The 20853-nt window shown below is 43.4% G+C and overlaps 1 protein-coding gene across 2 annotated transcripts in view; it reads left to right on the top strand.

The window, feature by feature from the left end:
* The first annotated feature begins 14340 nt into the window (after positions 1-14340).
* ARHGEF6 (Rac/Cdc42 guanine nucleotide exchange factor 6) overlaps positions 14341-20853 on the top strand; it is a 33338-nt gene continuing 26825 nt past the window's right edge. For both annotated transcript variants that reach the window (XM_075512743.1, XM_075512742.1), the window contains exons 1-2: positions 14341-14494; positions 17735-17819. The gene's annotated coding sequence lies outside the window, so the exon portion shown is untranslated. The remainder of the gene's footprint in view (positions 14495-17734; positions 17820-20853) is intronic.

Below are 20853 nucleotides of genomic sequence, written 5' to 3'. Positions count from 1 at the left end.
CACTTCCCATCTGATTTTCCTCATGAATGGAACAAGCAGTTCTTAAGATCTTCCACACAACATCCAACCATCTAACATGGAGATGGATTGTTCTACATGTTCAGCATCTCATTCTTAAACAAAGTATTGCTTGTGATTTGGAGGGTGGTGGGGATATTCCACACAAAGTTCAGTTTTGCCTAGAATTTGAAGTCACAGTGTTCCCAGTACAAAATGCCTTCAGATCCTTGTGTAAAGAAAAATAGAGGATATCATCCCCTTAACCCGAAAAAGCAAGTGGATAATGCTAATTTCTGCCTTCCTACTGTTTCATGGGGAGTTTGAAAAGATCTCCCCTCCAAATAAATCATGTACATGTAAGTCAGCTACAGAATACTGTAAAAATAAAAAAAATTGACCAATTCCATCAAAGAAGCTGCAAAACGATGCTTACTCATACTGTTTCAAATTTTTGCAACTCTGTAGTGTTTCACTTTTAAAGGAACATCTTTGATTCCAAAGGAGAAAATAAGATAAGCAAAGAAGTCTTTCTCTCCAACTTCTCAAAGGCTTATGGCTTCATAAAAACAAGTGAATCTTTCAGCATTCCACAGCTGATTTAAAGCATCAAATGCCTGTGAAACAGCAAAGATGGTAAGCAAAGCAAACTAGTTTTTCAGTCTAAGTCAAAATTGAACCAAGTTATCTTCCTCTAGTACAGTAAGACAAGCTGCACGTTATGGCAATGGAAGTGCTGTCTAGATGTTTAAAAAAAAAGGAAAAGAAATACTTCAATACATTAGAAGTTCTCCAAATTCAACATTTCTTCTTGGATAAAAGCATTTATGGCACCAATTTTGAGACTAAAGACATAATGCAGCTCACTGTAGACAGAATATTGCCAAGTAGGGTTGGGAGGGGGTATTTTGTGCCCGGTATTTTTCAGTGAAGATGCTTAAAGAGGCTGCCTATACTATATTAAACAAAATTAAAGCCTTGTGAAATCAGGAATTGATTTAGATTGACAAATATCAGCTCGGCTATTGGGAGTTTGAAGCAAGCCATTGCAAACTTGACGTTTAGTTGGATGCCTGACTCTTTAGTTTGACACTGCGTTACAGGGATGTCTAGTACATGTGGCAGAACCTGTGGCAAGTTGTTATGACTCAGGTAAAGCCATGAAGTTCAAAAGATGCTCTTGAATATAGTAGACATGAAGACCTCCAACTAAAAAACCAAAAAGCACAAACCTAAAAGCTTTGTACTACTGTTTAGTCCTCAGTAAATTTTGTCGTTCAACTTATGGATTTAACGTGGCAGTGCACCATTGAAAAGGAATGAGAATCCATAAGCCATGCAACCTATCACTAAGCCATTCCACTCCATTCCAAGCCAGTGAATCCTCCACAACTTAAAAGAGAAGTAGTAAAACTTCCAACAGAATAATCTGCAAACCCAAGCTTGTGACTTTTGAAATGGGGGGAAGCACTATAGGTTGACGTGTGCTGTAAAATGTACTTTTCTCAATTTGTTGTATCTTCTCTCGATTGCAGGGTGATAACTTCTAGAAGATACCACTGAAGTAATGCTGGTTCGTCTGTGTTGATGGCAGAGACAAGAGTGGTGCATGTAGCAATACATGAGGTAAATATTATACTAGTGTAATAGTTGGAAGGCAGATTTCTGGTGCTTCTGTGTTTATAGATGTGGACAGACATTCTTGGTGGCTAAATAATATTTTCAACTTCCTGTTTGAATTTTGCAGGAGGGGGTTTAAGTAGGCTTTTTAAGCCTACCAAGTTAGGAATGACAGTGAAAGACTTCTCATGTGCGGAAGTTGGTCTAATTTGGGTATGGCTGAACATAAAATACGATTACAAATGCACTTTAAATCGTGCTGCAGAGAGTACTTAGTCTAGGAATCTTCATAAGACCAGACCATAAAAATCTAAATTGGTATAATAAATGTCAGTACAGACATTTAATCAGTCTTGTTAAATGTGCGGAACATGCACTTTAATGATTATACTGAGTATAATCTTTGATTAGGTATTAATCTCTGCAGAGGTCCTTGGATTAAATTGCAGACTTCCAGGTATCTCCAGAGTGGCTTAAAACTTTGTAGGTCAGCTGTGTTTCATGACTTTGAAGCCTACTCTATTATTTTTCAAGCAGATGTAGGAACAACTATCTTCAGACTTCACATGGAAGAGTGACTGTCTCTGTTTCTCTGATAACTCACCAGGAAAACAAAAAGTGGTAGTAGCTGTCATGCTGATACAGCTTTTCGGAAAACTTTACTACTAAATAATTTTTGAAAGAAAGTAAATAACTTTTAATGTGTGCAAAATCTGTTAAAATCTAGTAGAGAGTGAAGGATAAGGATAAATTCCTTTTCCAAGGGACGTATTTATGTAAGAAGTGTGTGTACTTTTTATGTAATTTTTAAATAAGTTTTCAAAGTACTCTGTAAATGTAAGGACATACTTTGCTGTTAGTTTTAAATACTGCTTTTGAGAACCAACTTTGAAATGGTGAAAAGAAAAAGCTGTAGTTGGTTCAGTGTTGTCCATCTGACACATGGTCACTGATTTCAGGGAAGTTCCATTTTGTGTGCAAGACAGGTTCTGTTGCATACTGTGTGATGTTTGTAATCTCAGTTGGCTTACAGTTTATTTTTAGAGTCACAGCAACTTAAGTATCTGTGCAATGCTTTTGTCAGAATATGCCAGTAGTATTTTGTAAATATGCCTGATAAATTGCTACTGTTACCTTGATAAAGAAGAAAAAATATGCTTTTATTTCAGGGTACTGGATTGTATTTCAGATCAAATACAGAAGCATCACAGGTATTTTCTGTTCTGACTCAAAGGAAGCATATAGTTAAATAAAATAAAAGCTGCTACCTGACCAACTTTTTATTTTTCTGTCACTTGATAACATTTCAACCAACAAAAAAAGCATTACTTTCCTTATCTTCACTTCATGTTCCTCTTAAGTGTGACTGTTGAAATACTTAAACCACAAATCCTACTGGAAGGGACACCATTTGAACTGTAGGTGTCTTTTTAAAGATTAAAAAACCTAGCTTTTTTTCATTCAGAAATCACTTTTCATTCAGAAATCACTGATGTCAGTAGTATGGTACCAAAGTGGATTAGGAACATATGTCTAAAAGTAAGCTCTTCTCCCTTGCTCCTCCACCAACCTGCAAAAAATTAGCAGGAGTCAAATTTTAAATTTGCGGTTTGAGGCTGATGCAGATCATGAATCCTCTAATAAAGAGATGGAATGCTGTCTTTAATATGCAGCATCCTAGGTGACTTTAAAAGTTTTTGCCAAATCATCATACAGGTTGTGTCAGAATGTTTCCAAGTTTTTTGTATGTATGTGCCATGTTAGCTTAATTTCCTCTGTATTAGCTAGGAAGTGGAAGGTTGATTACTCTTGGCAAGTGAAAAAGCTTCTCTCTTTTGGAAAAATTAAGTGCTTTTTTCTCAGTTCACTAGATGTGTTTTGTCACTTACTGGTGGTAGTGGGCCATGTTGTAATTAATAAAGATATGAGAGATAAAAGCACACTTTCTCAGCCTACTCTGCAGCTTATAAACATTTCCAAATTCTTAGCAGGCATGGTGACAATGTTAGTTTAGGGAGCAGGAAATAGAACTTAACTGACTACATGGCAGGAAAGGTAATAAGGACGTAATTGTACTAATTCAGCAAGCTGTTTACCTTTTCTTGATCACAAGTTTTATTTAATTTATAGCACATCACTACTTACAGATTAGTACCAGTGTGTATACCAGTTTATTACAGGACTCCTGAGTATCATGCTGAGATGGTCAAGAGCTAGTGGGATTTTGTGGTAGGCAAGAGGGGGATATGCACAGGAATTACAGAGGCTTTACTTAGCACTTGCTCTGGAGACAGTGTTGTACAAGAAATGTGCATTAATACAAGTAGTGCTGAGATACTTTTGATTATTTTAGTTAGCTATTGATGTATTTTCATACTGTTGAGACAAATTGAATATAATCCTAATGTATACATTGTATATAAAAACAATCAACCAGAAGATTATTTAGGTTTTTTTGTCTGTCTCTTGGTTTCTGAGAGTGTACTAACTTGCATTTCCTTTTTTCAGTTACGGTGACTAGAAGGCGGCAGTGCAGCAGTGGATATGCGTTGGAAAATCGAAGGATAACAAAATGCAACTGATAAAGCTTGGCTTTTGAGTGTGGTGTTACCCAGTATTTGTTTTAGAGGGGTGTGTTATCATTCAGGAATTGCCTTTGAAAGTAGCACTACTAATCTCTTGGACATGAAAAAAATTCTCAGGTGGAAGTCAGTTGCTGTCTGCCATAGTTAACATCTTCCAAGAGTCAAGAGTGAGCCTTTTTTTTTAGTCAGTACACATGCATCAGCAGATTCTACAGCAGAAAAATACTCTGGAGTTGCCATTTACATAGGGTGCTTTCTGTTTATGCTAAAAAAAAGAGCAAGTTATATAAGTTGAGTTTTAATCCTCTAAAATACAGAGGACTAAATCGTTACAAATTCTTACTCACCAAGAAACCATGAAAAGTTTTACTATATTCTTACATTAACAGTTTTATAATTGTCCAGGCCTTCTGGATGAGAGGAAGGAAGTGTGGATATACTGAGATAATATTGGTGATAAATCCCCAGAATAATTAGTGTTCTTGTATGTACTAGCTTCTTGAAAAACTCCAGACAGCACTAGCACTGCACCTCTTGCAACAAGATGCTTTCTTCAAAACTTTGCCTTGGTTTTGTTGCATTTTTATCTTACAAATATGTGGATGTGCCAGTGTATGAGAGGGGAATCCTCAGGCACCAGTATTTCATGTAGAAAACTAACTTCAGATTGGCCGAGGTACTTAAACAGTCATGGCTAATAAAGTTTATATTTACTTCTTCTGTGGTGGACATAAACTGATCTCATGTAAACAATTAACACTCAGTTTATAATGAGTAGCTAAAGAAGGAAAAGCATGCATACCTTGTCTAGGGATTTAAAACTACCTTTGGGGTTTGGGATAAGAATATCACTTCAAACTTCAGTTATGGACTGCATATTCTAGGAGTAAGTCTGCCTGTGTGTAGCAGATGGGTAGAATTGCAGTAATTCCCAGGGCTAATAAATTTACTGTTAAACAAAAGCATTATGGGTTTTGGGTTTTTTTTTTTAATTAAAATAAAATACCTGTTACTCAGCAATACTTGCATGGTAGAAAAGATTACTAGTGTTACATATTGATGGAGGTTTATTGTTACAAAGTGGTCTCAGTGAGTCTTCTGCAAGAAAAAGTAATATGCTGTAATATAAAGAGGCTTCTTTTTCAGCAGTAGCTTGTAGTCTGGATACTGCTGTTTAGGCAAAAGTGGATCATCCTAACTAAAATCTAATGCCAACATATGAGCGATCATACAAAAAAAGATGGATAACCTGCCTAAAATGCTAAATAATGAGAATGTACCACCAATGTAAATTAGACTCGGACTTCATTGGAAGTCTCTAGTTTAAGGCATCGGTAGATTCTGCAGCAGAAAAATACTTCAGCGTTGTTCTTTGTATTTGGTGTTTTCCCTCTATGCTGAAAAAACAAGCAAGTCACATATAAAAGTGAGTGACTTTGAGGAGAATCACTCTAGAATGTTTTCTGAACATCTGAATGCTCTTCTTAACTTGATCCTGTTACCGTGCTGTTACTGATGTATATGCCATCGGAGTCCTTCGATAATTGGGTATAGACCACCCCCCCTTTTATAATGTTTTTAAGTAATGCTGTGCTATATAGTCATCACTGGTGTAAATCAGGCTGCAAATAAAAGTGTACTTGTAACTTGGGGGTGGAGGTTGACTCTGCAAGAGATGATTGACAGTTCATTTGATCCTGTCAGCAAATAACCAAAGTTGAAGTCTTTTCCAAAGACCAGACCAGAAACTGTTCCTTGCTTGGTGGCTATATCTTCATACCCTGCGTTTGCCACAGAATTAATATTGGTGTAGGGGTGGGTGAACAAGCTGGAACATATTTAGATGGGTCCTTTCTGAAAGATGTAAAGTTGGCCTGGAGGTGGCTAGTCAGAAATGCCTTAAATTTTGGGGGTTTCTGAATATGCATGTTTCCAGGTCTTTAAAGCAGGTGCTAAGTGTTCAAGATGTGGGAAGTATTTTCATTTAATTGTAGTTGCAACCATTAACATCTGCTTGGCTGCAAAACAGCTGCATGTGAAATCGTCGTCAAACTAAACCTGCCTGTCTACACAAAAAAAGGTTTGCTTCAGAGGAGGGAGTGGGTGAAGTACTCTTCTGTGTTCAGGTTTGTAACATTGAGTTTAACGAAGCAGATGTGTAATTTTGCCTGTGTTGAAATATTTCTCTTGCTCTTTACATCAGAAACTGGTATGTTCTGATGAGGTGACTGAAGTGGATGTCTTCCATACAGAAATTATTGTCCCCAGTAGATGAATGAGCATTAGCAGTTGTCTTGTCTACTACAGACTTGGGAAAAGAAAAAGCAAGCTACGAAAGTGGAGGCTGCAAGTACTCGCTTCTACAAAATAATGTAGTGCTCATGAGAACTGGAAGAAGAAAAAAAACCAAAGTTCTTGTAATTAGTCATAAATTTGAAATGTTTTGCACAGATATAGATAGTTGTAGATGTACTTCACCAGATGGCAATGAGTTTTGTGATTTAGCTTCAGCCAGCTTTATCGTTCACACTGGCTGCAGCTATGTGTTACTAGTATTTCCACACAACAGAGAACTGGAACTCATCCCCGTGTCCTCATAAAGGTCAAAAGTCTGTCTAACCCTGAATGGGCAATTCTGATCTCTTAGTGGTGGCTGTTAAAAATGATCCTTAACGTAGGCTCCAGTACCAGTCATAAGACCTGGAAAGTGGAGACACAAACCCATGCATATTTATTGTATATAATTTATCCTTTTGCTGTTCTATTTCTTCTTACCCTTTAAATTACTAGCCTAACCAGTTTGAGAGTGCTGGTGTCTTGAAAACAGTTGGTTCAAGTAACAGGGTTAGGAATTGGCTCAGAATATTGTCACTGAGAAATTCTGGTCTCTAGGGTATAATTTGTTCCTGTTGTATTGCTTCAATCCATGATGCTCCAACTTCTTTGGCATCATAAACAGAATTGCTTCATTTTCCATCTGTTCTGGTGAAAGGACAGATAAGAAGGAGAAGAAAATGGCAAGATGACTGGACTGATTCTAAATTGATATGATCAGTAGTGATGGTTAGTACTGTCCCAGAGCAGGGTGAAAAACTGATACAACTCCATGCAATGGATGCTGAAGAGCTGGTGGAAAGGGACATTTTAATAGGACAAGTAAAATAGTTGGGAAGTTTCATTCTCCGCTTTGGATGACTTAAATTTATGAACTTTTTGAAGTTATCCAGATGTTTGTTTTGAGAGATCATCATCTAAAAAGCCATTTTGGATTCTACGTGCACTTCTTGTATAAAATAGTTGAAGAAACGTTTTTTCTACATACAGTGCATAATCGGAATTTATTTTCAAAAATCAGACCTTGAAAATAGAAAACTACTATAAAAGGCAGTTCTAGTAACTAGGTTTGCCACATAAAGTTAAAAAAATGTTTATTTAAAGTTAGTGTGACGTTTCCCCCTAATCATCTTTAGTGTGAAGTTCAATTTTAATGCTGCAAATACCTCATTATTTACAGTACTAAAGACAAATTTACATCTACTTCTTTGGGCAATAGCCACAAGTTAAGACCAAGTTTACCGGATGATAGGATGCCAGCTGCCACAAGGAGGAAGTCACTAGGAAAGATCTTTTTGGTGGAAAAAGTATCCACATAAAATACTACTATCTTCAATAATGTTGAAAATGTGTAGCTAAAGATCTGCTTGCACTGTCTCTCTTTAAAATAACAGAGCACTAGAAATTATTTTATTTAAAAAAAAAAGTTTCTTACCTTAGAGTAACGGTACTTCTGTTTCTTAAGATTTGGTGAGTTTCTGCGCTGAGCGAAAAAAAAAAAGTAGTTTCACACTTGAGCTCTGCAAGCAGCAGCAGAGGCAGGAAGATGTAATCACGGATGTGGGTTCCAGCAAGCTGCTGCACAGGAGAACTGCGCTGGTGGCAGAACTCCCCGCCATGAATCCAGAAGAACAAATTGTAACGTGGCTTATTTCATTAGGAGTTTTAAATTCCCCTAAGAAAATAATAGATGATCCGGAAGAGTTCCTGAAAACTTCTCTGAAAGATGGAACTGTGCTTTGTAAACTCATTAATCGACTTCTTCCGGGATCTGCAGAAAAGGTAACTCTTTTAAGATGTGTTTTGCTAGCCTGAAACAGAGCACTGCTCAGTAAAATACTGTCCTGGTCATTTAAAGATATGGTTTCCTTTGGTAAGTACGATGAGCAAGGAACATCAGAGAGATGGATGTTTTACATTTCGGTTACTAGTTGTATCTAGTTGAGGGCAAAGTACGATCGTAGCTTTAGTTCTTTGATTTTGTCTCTACATCCAGAAAAACACCCCGAAAGGTTGCAGTTGGCCGAGTTAACGCATGTTCATTCAGTGGCAGGAAATACCGGGCCTACCAGAGATCAAAATATCTTGGTTTTGAATAGAAGGATATGCAGTTTGTATTTACATAAATATTAATTACAATTGTAAATATACTCACTCTTTCAGAACTCTTACTGTAAAATACTTTGTTAGTCGGGAAACACACTAGAGAAGGAGATTAGGTTAGGAATAAATAATAAACCTTGCATCCATGCCATTTTGAACTGTCCCAAGGCCAGCAAATCCATTGGTACTGAAGCCATTTAAGCCATGTGGGTACCTCCTATTACAGTTTTACAAGGCATACATTCAGACAGTCCAAGAGTGTGATAAGTAGCTGCAGGAGAAAAAAAGGGAAGGAGTCCAATGAGAGATAGGAAATGGCAACACAGAAGAGAAGCTGTTTAATTAAAAAAAACCCAGGTTCTCCACCCGGTAAAACGGGAGCCTTTATTTATTATGCAAAAATCAGTTTTGCTAGCTCCTTATCTTTTGCTTATGTGATGGTTGGGGGCAGTGTGTTCTTAAAGGTCATCAGTTTCCCACTGTCACTTAGGGCACTGTCATATGTTGACATTCAAAACAAGATGCCGACCATTTCGATGTATGCATCACTTCCTCCAGTGGCTCTTTCTTCCTGCTTCGACAGCTTGCCTGCCACCCCCATCCGCCCCCTTAAGAAGCTTCCCTAATTCAGTATAAAACGCACATGTCAATATTCTTGCAGGCCTTCTGAATAGAGGCTATATGGAAGGTAATGCAATAATCTCAGGGGATTTTTCTTTCTTTAGTATTGCCTGGAGCCTAAAAATGAAGCTGATTGCATCAGTAATATTCAAGAGTTCTTGAAAGGCTGTGCGCTCCTTAAAGTGGAGGTAAGGCAACTTGCATCCTTTCTTTTATTGTCGTAACATGCTTGTTTAATCAGCCTTCTGAAAGGAAGCCAGATACCAGAGGGACGAAATCGGTAGGCATTCCTCATCTTTTGTATCATAACATAAATAAGAGCATGGGTAATTTAATATTCTATCTGGAGAATTTGGAAACAGAGTGTATTGACTGTGAGCTTAACAGATTCCTTCTCGTCTTTTGAGACAAACCTAAATGGTCCGGTAGAAATACATGCAGCAATAACGAGAGGTCTGTCTAAACAGAGGTAAGCAGTGTGGACCTGTTTACATTTTTTTCATTATTAGAGAGAAGGGATTGCAGGTTTTAGCCTTGCTTTAATATGAAGGTGAAATATTCTTAATATTGCAGTATTTTTCATCCCCTTGCAACTGTTGCATGAGATTCTGCCAAACACGTAACATTAAATAGATCCTTACACATGAAAGTAACCCTAATGAAGACAAAAGACACCTTCAGTGGCTATCCCTGATCCTGTCTATATGCTGATTCTTATTCTTAAGCATAGCTCATATTTGCAAGATCAGAGTTTAAATGAATCACTTAAGAGTTCATCTAATTTTGCCATCAAATTTTTTACGTAGTGCATGTGGATTTAAAATTTAAAGGCTTTTGTATCACGCTTAAATTCCTACAGTAAAAAAGAAAACTGTAACTAAGAGCTGTCACTGTCTCACTTGAAATATGCTCAACATTGTGGAAAAAGATATATTCTGAAGACAAATTCTGCCAGAAGCAGGGACAGCATGCTTGGGCATTACACAGAATATTCATGCACCGCAGTGAGAAAGTCCAACCCATGGTAGCTCTGTTCCTATGCTTTTCCTAAGGTCTAAACAAGCAAAGAGCCTTTCTTCTTCTCTTTAGAGCTTTTTAGCTAACCAGCATGAATATTTGCTTATTCCAGAACTGCTGCGCTAGCCTGTTGTTTCCCAGTAATGCATTTCTCAGAGCCTGCTGCAGCAGCCCAGTTTTAAGACCAGATATATATAGAATCACTGAAGGCCTATCACATCAGAATCAGTTGTTGCCAGTCTTCTGGTACTGACCATGTGATTTCCTCCATTTTTCAGAGAGTTCATTTTTCTATTTGAAAACTAATCGTAATGGTTGTGGTGGAAAATATTAAAAAGTAGGAGTATTAAACAGCTAACAGATAGGACAAGGGAACAGTCCTCAACTGTGCTTTAACATCTCATAGTTTTGAAAGCCTCTTCTGCAATATTGCAGTCACATTCCACAGTTTTCAGATACTAGGAGCTAGCAACATTGTGTGTCCCGCTCTGGGTGTTGCTCTGATCCTCCCTGTGCCTTTTCTTCCTTGGTCTTTTCTTCTTTCTTTCTTAATTTAAGAAAAGGTTTCTGATTTTTTTTCTTCTGATTTATAACTCCCTTAATCTTTGAAACATTCTGACCCTTCAGTAACTTCCCTAGTGCTCATGTGGTTGCCCCTGTCTTGGTTGCTGTGAAAGGAGACCTCAAAAGCTGAATAAAAGCTCAAATCTCTCAAGCTTGAGTTTAAGTTTTGCAGCGAAATGCAAATGATTTCTTATTTTTTTCCAAAATATTAAGTCATATTAGAATGCCAAGTGAAGACAGGAATTTTGCTTCTTCCTGGCTCCTCTCTGTAGCCTCAGGCAGAGGAATGCTCGAGGTAGGACAGCCGAGATGGTGGGCAAGACATGGCACAAGTCAGAGTGCTGATGCTTCCCTCTGGCTCTTCTCCTCCTGTATTGCCAGCTTTTCTGAGTGCTCTGAAGGCAAAGCCAGAGGAGACATGAAAACCTTCTGCCATCTGTTCCTTCTAAATGCTGCCCTGTTTGGACCCTCTTGGCAAAGAGGCTCTAAGAAGCGGACCTATAGATGGTCCTCCCTCATGTCTGATGCTTAGTTTGCCTTGGGAAGGGCCACTGCCCTTCAGAGGGGGTTTCTCTGCAGCACATTTACTCTGAAAGCATGTTTGGGGCATCAGAACAGGCAGGGAACCTTCTGGTTCCAAGACCCGTCAGCAAGGAAGTTGCAGTGATCTGGTGTTGTGCCTAAGGAAGATGAGCATAGGATAGAAAATCTGTTCTGCTCCAGTAACCTAGCTTGAGAAAGGAGTAACATCAGGAAAGCTCTTGGCTTAATAGGTTTGAATTCCCTGACTGCCATCCTGCTGCTTACACAGACTTTGGATTTGACAACAAAACCCTAATGGTTCTGTCAAATTCTGCCCTTCTCCAAATGCCACAAGAGAACTCTTGTTCCTTAGCTATGAAGAAGTAGCCTGGGACTGGATCTGAGCCACTTCTGTCTTGAGACTGACAAGTTCATGTTAAGGTCAGAGATTCTGTTCCTGTTGCAGATGTGAGCAGAAGAGGATGTTCTGAGGAAATTCAGAGCTCACAGCTTCTACTCTGGATACTGACTTGTACAAAAGGGCCTCATCCTGGGGAATCTCAAGCATGAAAAACTTCATACATGACATTAGCATCCCATCATAGCATCCCATGGCTTCATTGTACTTTGCCAAAGCAGTGGCTACCCTCATACTATGCCTTAAATTTGTTTTTGTCGTAGAAATTTGTACAGCTGCCGTTTGGAGCTGAATACATCCCTTCACTGAGCGTTGTTAGCGTGCAGGGAAGGTGATCAGTGTGGAAGGTAGGGTTTCCAACAGCATTCGGTTGAAACCCAAGTCCCACCTTCCACTGAATGGATACCGCTTGCCAATCTCTTCCAGTGGGAGGGCATGCGAAGAGGTTACTCCTGCAGAACTACACATACGCACTTCCCTCCTACCCTTCCTCTTTGTTGTCCTGGTAACTCAATCTTAGGAAGTGGAGGAAAGGCACAGCAAGGCAAACAGCACCTTCTCCCATTTTACAGGAACAGTGAAAGATTTGGATGTAGTGGAAGGGAGGGAGAAGGACACTCCGTGACCTTCCTGCTTTGAGGTGGCTCCATTAAGTTGCAGCAGCTCTACAGGCTGGTGGTGTGAGCTGGAAGAGTCCATCTCATTGCAGGGTATAAATAACCAAAGTCTTCCTTAGCTTCAGGCCAGGACTGAAGCCTGCAAAGATTTGCTGCTTCAAATGTGTTAGTCCTAAAAAAGAAGGCAAGCAGGGGAATCAACACCTTCTAACTAGACAAGTGCTGTAATTAGGTGAAACAATGAGACTGTGTCTAAAATTTCCTAACTGCTTTTCAGTGCTAGAATTTGATCCAAGTAATGGGAATGTCTATCAGCCCAGTTCTGCTGAGACAGAGGACTGGGCAGAGGACGTGGGCACCTCTTTGTAGCTTAATTGTTCTTAGGGGATTCTTTGGTGGTTTGGACTGAGGAACAGTGCAGATAACCTGGCTGTGCTTCATTTACACTGTGGCTTCAACCTCTGAGCTGTGCATATATGACCCAAGATCTGGTCCAGTGAGTGAGTACTGCTAAGGCAATGACAGCTGGATGCAGGCGGGTTGAGGTGGAAAGCAGAGGGCAAGAGGCTCAGGCCTGGTGGCCAGGTGGAGTCTAGTTTAGAATATACAGGGAAAAGATCATGAGTAAAGAGAAAAATCAGGCAGAAAGCTCCCGGCCTAGCTTGTTCTTGAGGGCACAAATGGGAACTGTTAGTCTTTGCTTTTGGTGTTGACACCACCGTGCATGTAATAACAGCAGCTCAATAGCTGAGTATCATTTACTGCTGAAGAAGCATAAGACCTTCATTCACCAGAAGCATTTTATTGCTAATACGACCACAAAACTTCTGGCAAGGGGCTGAATTTTGTGAACTAAGAATGGTATCTGCAAGATAAATCAATAGCTGGATTGAACCTGACTGGCCAGAACGATCATAGAGCATGCAGCGTGTTGTTGCCATCGTGGGCAGAACTGAAGCTATTTCTGCAGCTGGAGGTGCTTGCAACCTTCACCCATCTGTTTGTACTTGGATGGAGGTCTTGGGAAAGCAGATGAAAAATCATCACCCCCTTGGCTCCCCATCCATATGCTCCCAAAGCCTGCTCTGCTTTGGCTTCCCTCCTGGTTTCCTAGCTGGGTAATGTCAAAAGCAAAAGCTCCAGCCCAGCACCGACCAGTGCAAGCACTGGGGAATGGCTATGTCTGAATTCAGAGTGACGCAGTGTCCCAGAGACCTCTGGCTCGCAGGTGGTGGGGCTGTCTCTGACACCCCTGTGTCCCTGCATGGGGTTGGGACCTACAGCTGGGCTTCAGCCTGGATGTCAGTACAGTGCTTCGTTCCCTTTCCACGCTGCAGCCTGCTGTTGCACTGAAGTTTTGGGGGATTTTCATGCTCCCTGCAGGAGAGTGTTCCCCAAACAGATGGGCACACACAGCAGAGGCACCGTGCTCGCCACGCTGAGGACATGCTGTCTCTGAGAATTCACTGCCTCCACTGAACTGTGCCTCATCTACAGGCCTTTCTGCAGCATTTCCCTCCTTAGTGGTGCAAAACTGCTGTAACTACCATCTTCAATAGCCTGGATTTTCCTTTCCTTTCCCTTTCTTTTTTCCCTTTCCCTTTCTTTTTTTCCCTTTCCCTTTCCCTTTCCCTTTCCTTTTCCCTTTCTTTTTTCCCTTTCCCTTTTTCCTTTCCTCTTACCCCTCCTTCCTGATTTACTTTTTCTTTTTCCCTTTCCCTCCTCCCTTTTCCTTCCCTTTTCTCTCCCCTTCCCTTCCCTGATTTACTTTTTCCCTTTCCCTCCCCGTCTTCCCTTCCCCTTTGCCGCCCGCTTTCCCCCCTCTCCCCCCCTGGCCGCCCCGGGCCTCCCGCCCGCGGCCGGCGGAGGGAGCTGCGGCCGCACCGCCCGCCCGCGTCCCGCAGCGAGCGGCGGGGCGGAGCGGGGCGGCGGCGCCGCCTGTCACTTCCCCTTCCCCTTCCCCTTCCCTTCCCTTCCCTTCCCCGCGCCGCGATCCGGCTCCGGGTCAGAGCCGCAGCGGCCGCCCCGCGGCCCGCAGCACCGCCCGCCGCCGCCGCCGCCATGCCCCGGGGCTGCGCGCCCGCCCGCCCGCCGCCGTGAGTACCGAGCGCGCCGCGGGCACCGGCACCGGGCGGGCCCCGCCGTGTCCCCGCCGCTGTGCCTGGCCCGGCCTCGCCGGCGTCCCCATCCTCCGGCAGCCCCGCCGGGATCGCCGGGTGGTCCCCGCGGGCGTCCCCAGCCGGTCCTCGGGGGAGTTACCCCCACCGGGCAGCTCCCACGCGTGTCCCCGGGCGGTTCCCACGGGTGTCCCCGCCGAGCTCGCCAGAGGCAGAGCGCGGCTCGTTGCAGCCCAGAAGGCGACCCTGATTTGGGGGCTGGCTGGGGGCTGTGAAAGCGCCGCGGCACGGAGGCTGAGGGGTCCGAGAGCCGGCGCGGCGGGCTGCGCTCCGGGCGCCGGCGGGACGCTCCCCGGCCGCCGGCCTGTCTCCGGCTCGCCGGCTTTCGCAGAGCCGGCGGAGCCCGGCCGCGGCGCCGCTCCCGCCGGCGGCAGAGGCACGGCTGGAGGGCAGCAGCCGGGGTCAGCGGCGCCCGAAACGCCGGCGTCGCGGGCAGTCGGGGCGGGCGTGGGACGGTCTGGCTCCAGCCCTCGTCCTCGGGTTTGGATGAAGGGTCGCGGTCGCGCCGAGCGTTGGGCATTGCGCCCAGCTTGAGGTTTGCCGGGGTTTTGTCTAACTGTGGAAGTAGTTTGTGCAGATAAAACAGCTCGGGCTCGAAACACAACCCGACTTCCCCTAACTTTTCTGCAGCTCCCATCCCGGTACTGGGATTTTGGGTGCTGATGACTTGCTAGACGCACCTGGGTTTGATTTTTCGTCCTTCCCGAAAAGCCGGGTGCTCTTCTGGTCACTGCCCTGCGAGCACAGGCCCCTCCTCACCTTCTCGCTGTCTTTCGGAGGAGGACTGGCAGTGCAGCAGTGCAGGTTTTCTCTCTCCCGGTGCGATGCCTGACAGCAGCCAGAGTGTTTCACCAAGGGGAGCTGCGGTCTGTCATTCTGAAAGTTGGAAAAGCATTTTAATGGAGATCCACAGTTGACAGCCATAGATTTAAGCAGTGTTTTACTTACGTCCACCAGATCTTCCATGAGCTGAGAGTGAAAAAGCCGTTCCGCCCTCTATTTTTCTTCTGGCCTTACAGCTTGTCTTTTAGTTAGGAATGGAATTATGGATGGATTGTGCTGGAAAAAGTAATTTTTAAGCTCATAAATGAGGACTTTTCTGTATGATGAATTTATTCTGGAACAAGCTGCAGAGTATATTTACATTACAGTAGCTGATCCAGAAGAGTTTTCCACATAGCTATGGTTCCACAGTAGCTATTCCAGACAATTTCTCCATGAAGAAAAGTCCTAAAAGTTATTGCTTGCTTTTGTGCTAGAATTTTTTGCATAACTCTCCCACCACCATTTCCCTCTGGACTTTGTCAGTCTGATGACTCTGAGCTTACAGCATTATTCTGTGCATTGAAGGATCAGGAATGTATTTTACTACTTTGGTCCTTTAAAAAAAAAAAAAAGAGATGCCATTCATTCAAGGCAGGACTTGTTTTTCTGGACTTACTGAGGTGGAAGAAAAGGGTATGACTGAGAAAATGACACACCAGAGAGATGCACGCAGACATCCCAGCCTCGCTGTTTATTTTCCTCTTCTGCTTGGCAGGAGGGTGAAGGCTTGTTACTGTAACGTTGCATCCTCCAGCGACTGCCAACAGGGTCAGCGCACGCCCGGGCTCTCCGTTACCACCTCCCTTCCCACGGAGACACTGATGTCGCTGCTTAGGGCTGGAGGCGATGCTCAGATAGCACTGGCTGCAATTGCAAGGCAGGAAAACTAGTTCACGCATCAGCTGGCAGAGGGGAAGGGGTCCGCGTGGTCCAAAGGAGCAAACCCAAGCGAGCACGGGCGATAGATCAGCTCGGAAACAGCCCAAGGTGGGTGGGGACGTCCCTGAAATGTGCAGAGCGGTAGATGCGATCGGAGCTGCGGAGCTACTGATTTTAATATTTGTAATGATGGCTGTTCCCCCTCTAAGCGTGGATTAAATTTCTTTAGGGTAAAGCCTTTCTCCCAGTATTGAGTGGCTGAGTCAATTTTTAAATATATTCTTAACAAAGAGCAGCCTTTGTACTGACTGTGTTGGACTTTGTTGCTGCACTGATGTGTTTGTCAAGGGGAAGAGATGCCGCGAGCATCCAGGGCTGCGGAAGAGGCCAGTCCCCTTCCTATTTGAAATATGCCAAGCGTACTCAAGGAGCTATATATGGAAAGCAAGAAAGGGCCATCTTAAAGGGCAGTACTACCCTGAAGGTAATTAAGGCTTATTGTACTTATTTAGCAGGATACGCACTCTTCAGTGCGTTGGAAGCGTTTGTAAGTAGATGGTGTCTGCCAGGAGAGCTTTAAAATCAGCTTTCCTGTTCATTGGATTTGCAGATCTGTGGTCTCCATCTGCAAGACAACGTGTATTTGGGGATTAGCAGATGGTGCCTTGGTGGTACCAATAACGGGGGCTTCTTGTATCTCTTATCTGTGCTTTATTAATGGTAGGATTTGCACAGTCTGTATGAACTTGAGGGCATTTCTCAGGTGTTAGAGGGGATGGCAGTGTTCTGGAAACTCAGATTGCCCCTCATTGTGCTGGTGGTGATTTCTGAAGGGCTGGGTGTACAAGGCCCAGGTTACCAGTCATAGAAAATAAGCCCTTGCTAACTATGTATATCTGTTTTGCCGTTGAGGCTTAGCAACACAAAATTCTTTAGAGTGGAATTTTTGCACATGAAGTAACTGTTTTTGGCTTCCTGTAAAAAAGAGTAAATGTATTATATATGCCATATTGCAATAGCAGAAAATTCTGTGTGTTTGTTTCTTCTGCTGTGGAAAATATGTGTGTGTATATATACATATATATGTACAGCCTCAATCTCTTCAGCTTTTGATAGCAAAAATAGCAGCAAAATCTTTCCTTCCCTCAAGGCAAGCAATAACCTTCTCCGTGATTTTCTGAGGAGTCCCTTCTCTGCAGACAGCACCGATTTCTTGCTTCCCTGTCCCCAGCGTTACGCTCCAAATGCTGGTGGGTCCCCCTGCCCTTCCCGCGCTGCCTGCCACCAGCACCCCAGGAATTCACTCGCTATAAAGGAAATGGGACTCGTCAGCCCTGAATAAACACCCTACCCCTGCGGAGACATACCGGCTACTTAATCCTCACTGTCACCCTCTAGCAACGTGGGCCGGAGTGAGATGTTTCGGGCTCAACTGACCGAGTTCCTCTTTTGCAGGTGTTTGATCCACATGATTTGTACACCGGAGAACAGTTCTCCAAGGTCTTGAGTACATTAACAGCTGTAAATAAAGCTACCGAAGGTAAGAAAGGTTTTTTTCTGTTGTCTTTTCAAATTCTGTCTCGTGTATGCTGGGGTGGTGGGGTTTTTTGTTTTGTAATTCCTCATTTATGGTGATTTCTGGAGGCTTGGCAAATTGTGCTGCCAGCACCGATGCCTGATGCTGGACGGTGGAATCGGCATTTCATGCTTCTACCAGCTCTGGGTTTAGATGTGGCATTTCAGAGTTGCTGTATGCATTTTGCAGAGCTTGATTATCGCTTTACCACTAAGGGACCTCTGCTCAGTTTTGACAGTACTAAGGGACCTCAAATTAGGTCATTGTAAAGGAGCCTCGATGTAAATGAGCGCGCACCTCCCAAAATGCAAATGTCAGATTTTAAAGAGCATTTTTTAAAGTCAAAGGGAAAAACAGATCTATCTGCTATATCTTTACAGATATATCTTTACTGAATGTCAAAACAAACATTGTTGCCAGATGCTCAGTCAATTGTATTGATGTTTCTCTCTCTCCTCTCCCTGGGTCCACGGAGTAGGATCCCGGATTTGGGAATCAAGCTGATGGCTTGTCCTGCCTCTCCGGGTGCAGGAGCAGGCTGCTGAAGCAAAGCGAATCAGCTCCTCTTGCTTCCATCCCAAATATGTAGCTGTTCCCTACGAGCTGCTTTATACCGATATTCAGTCACACAGGCTGTGAAAGGAGAAGTTCAACGGGGAGGACGATTATGGCATGGTGCTCTGGGGAGGGGTGAGAGGACCAGGGTCTCTTTGCTGAGGGGCTGAGGGGCAGGTCTGTGCTGAGCTGGAAAGAATTTGCGGGGTGGAAAGTGTTTATGGCCCCTGTCGTGCAAGCGGATTTGCACAGAGTCCTGCACACCCACCCAAGTCCAGCACCAGGAGGAGAGTTTGATTTCCCTGTTGCAGATTACATTTTAGGCGATTAAAAGGAGAAAAATTCAAAACCCAAACCCACGATTTTCCTTTCGTGGGAAGGTTTTTCTGTTGACTTACTGCGTTTTGCCTAGATTCGGTTTGTGGTGGTGTTCTCAGTTGTTTCATTTCTCTTTCAACTGAGTTTTTACTTTTGGGTTCTCTTCTGCTAGTACAGAAGCTGCTCGGGTGTTCAGTGAAACAACCTCATTGCTGGGACTGGACCCACTCTTCCTTATTTCCTCTTCTCTGTTCTGTTCTGATGCAACGCTTTATAAAATCATATATTAAAAAAATATATACCATATTTATACGCTGTATAAACGATTGTATATTGTATTATAATGTATATATTATATAAACAGCGACATATAGATAATAATATAATGTATAATAATAGTATATGTGTGTGTACACACATACGTATACATGTATAATGCTGCTCTGAAGAAATTCAGGTTCTTAGGCTGCCTTTCTGCAGCCAGCACTCAGCTCTGCCACCAGCTCGCTCCCTAGAAGTCAGGGATGGTAATTCAGGATCAGCACATCTCCTGACAGCCTCTTACCGCTCCATTAAATGGCAGCGCCCGGTGACCCCGTGTAGAAAGCTCTTGCAGTTCAGTATGATGGGGGATATAAAATGCAAATTACCAAGACCAGGAGTAGCCTTTGCGAACGCTGTCATTATGGTTGACATTAGCTTCATTATTCTGAAAGCAAAAAGAGTGAGAAACTTTCCTGCCTCTGTGCTTGCCTGTTGCTGGACCGGAGCGGTGTGATGGGGCGTGTGCCGATGGGGCGGCGAGGCTGCAGTGTCGTTGTCACAGCAGTCCCCTTATTTACAGCCCCAACTCGCTTCTTGCAGCCACCCGTGTCCCAGCTCGGTCCGTGCAGTCACTGGGTGAGGGTCCGGGCTTTGCTGTCGAATAGTTTCTATCACACGTTACCGACGGGGCTATAGGGAAGCTGGAGTCCTCTTGGTTTCATGGCAAACATCTGTTTGACCATATGCTTTCTCCGTTTAAATGTTAAAAAACACAATGCCAGAGATATAATTAGCTGCTCAGGCAGAGAGCACCCTTGGGAAAAGTACAGGGTAAAATAAATATATGTCTAAAACATTTGCTTTTTGGTGGCTTGGCCGAGTTCCTGAGAAGCAAGAGCCTGTGTCCTACAAACCACCACTGCAGATGGTCCGGTTTGTCCGTCTCGCCAGAGGCCAAGGGCTGAATGGAACATCAGGACAAGCCTGGTACCGGCTACTGCAGTTCCTGCTATGGCCAGGGCTCCGGCATGCCTGCGCATCCCGACACCCGCAGAGCTGCTGCATCCCGACGCTCTTGTCGCAGGCAGAGGGAAGTAGGTGTCAGCTAAGGAAACGCCGTGGGAATGTGTTTCTCAGCATCCATTTGAAGTCCAAATCCTTGTGTCTTCGTGGATCTTGTTATGCAAATAACTAGAGGCTTTGTTTGTAGCGGATAAACTCAGAGTTCAGCAGCTGTCCATCAGATAACAGCAATACAGAGCTTGAGGCTTTTATCTGAAAGAGAGGGCAAGGGAGGAAAACCAGCTGTGCTGGATCAGGCGAGGCTCATCTGCCAAAAATAGTGTAGGAATGTGAGCAGAAAACCCAGCTATTTTAACCATAGTTTAAGCAACATATGGCAGCAGTGTTCCATGCTGGACCAGGCATAAAATAGGACGCTGTCATGATGCAATATAAATGATACACTTCCTTGCCAAACTGTCAAAGTCAGTTTTACATTTGTTTCTAGGTTGCTGCAGATATTTATAAAAGCTTTGGAAGACTGGGAGGGGCAGGGAGAAGCATAAAATCTACAGTAACCGAGTCATTTCCGTGGGACTGTTGCTGATGGCTTGAATAAGCGGAGAAGTCTGGACTCGCGGTTTACGCACTCCCTTTTTAGAAGGAATCAGGGGAAGAACATCTCATGCTGGCAGCCAGCCACCCCTCCTGGCCTGTGAGTCGCCGGGAGCAGCCGAAACCGCTCCTGCTCAAATATCAGAACGCTTCAGAGAAAAAAAAAAAACACTCCGTGTTTGCCAAGTGGGTTTTCCATGTGGAGGGGTTTTGCTGTTGCTGCAGCCCAGGGAGCTGGGAATTC

The sequence above is a fragment of the Mycteria americana genome, chromosome 10 (assembly GCF_035582795.1).
Source record: "Mycteria americana isolate JAX WOST 10 ecotype Jacksonville Zoo and Gardens chromosome 10, USCA_MyAme_1.0, whole genome shotgun sequence".
Taxonomy (NCBI): Eukaryota; Metazoa; Chordata; class Aves; order Ciconiiformes; family Ciconiidae; genus Mycteria; species Mycteria americana.
This window is presented reverse-complemented; position numbering and strand designations above follow the sequence as displayed.